Source organism: Stegastes partitus, unplaced genomic scaffold (genome assembly GCF_000690725.1).
Source record: "Stegastes partitus isolate 25-593 unplaced genomic scaffold, Stegastes_partitus-1.0.2 Scaffold867, whole genome shotgun sequence".
Taxonomy (NCBI): domain Eukaryota; kingdom Metazoa; phylum Chordata; class Actinopteri; family Pomacentridae; genus Stegastes; species Stegastes partitus.
Window position 1 is genome coordinate 302,501 of NW_007578598.1, and position 1,476 is coordinate 303,976.

Below are 1,476 nucleotides of genomic sequence, written 5' to 3' on the forward strand. Positions count from 1 at the left end.
ACTACTGATCAGCTGCAGTGTGGTTCACACCACACAATACATGATACTCCCACCTGCAGCTCTTCATTTCTGACTGTGAAGGTTGAGTTAAATTATGACTTTAGTGACATCATTCAACATGGACTCATTAGGGGTTCTGCTTATTATTATTTGTTAATCTATTATTATTAACATAAATTACAATCATGAATTTGGCTTCCCACAATTAATAGAGCTCATTGAAAATGGCCTGTGTAGAATGTTCTATTACATCACTTGGTTTAAAAATCTGACATGACAATGTTGAATTTACGTCTTATTAATATGGTTTTGGTCACAAACCTGCCTGAGTTGCTGTGCTACGGAGACCCAGTGAGACTAGAGGCTTCTCTGTGCTCAGCTGCATTGCCAGCTTCTACAATAGTCTGCATGGGAGGCAGTGAGGGCACATGGGTAAATAGCAGTGTCTATCAATAAGTAGATGTTCAGCAAAAGAGCTCAACTTTATTTAGATTTTACCTCGATGACATGCATTAAATTCAGGTAAAGAAGAACTTTAATTTAAGTCCAACATTGATACCTGGACATTAGCAGGAATGTAACACAACATGAAAATGAAAGCAGTGCTCTGTTAATGTGAATGTGTAAGTGCAATAAAAATGACCAGTGTCCCTAGCCCAGTCCTTATACCACAACTGGAGTTGATCACAGACATTCAGAATTTATGTTATCTGTACAAAACGATGAACAGTAAAGAGTAAGAGGTATTCCAGATAATCTACAGCACTTTAAGTGTGTATGACTGAGGAAAATGGTATCAGCTGATGTTGAATATTAAATGACTCAGATTGGATTTGAGTCAAACAAAACTTGATCAGGACATCCTTAATAAAAATATTATGTCCCTAGATTTAACGAATAACTGACAAATAATAATAATACTAATGTCAATAATAGGTATCGTTTTGGCCATCACTGTGGAGCACGATGGACAAAAGGTAAAGAACAAAGATGAGTGATTTAAATGTCTGTCTGGGGAATAACAAGCATACGTCCAAAATCTGTGAAACATATTTTGTTCTATACTGATTTAAACTTCTGGTAACATTTACTCTTTTACATATAAGTCTGACTGAAATGAAATACAAGTAAGAAACTACAAGGATACTGAAGAAATTATCAGCCACAAAGTCTGACAGCACAGAACCACTACGACTAGCCTCTATACAACAACAGCAGAATAAAAATAGTAAAATTCAGGTATGGCTGTTGGTTCTTGTGGTCCACTCTGAGACTTTGTGTGGCTCCATCTTCCACCTCAATGCTGAAAAACATCTGTAGACTTCCTGTTGGACTGTAGGGGGACCCAGAGCATCACTTATATTCCATCTACAGTCAGATTGTGTAGATTTACAAACAGCAGCTCACAGGATCACATGCAGCGACACTCCCACCTGCAGCTCTTCATATCTCTGGAACTATGAGACTCTCTGACAC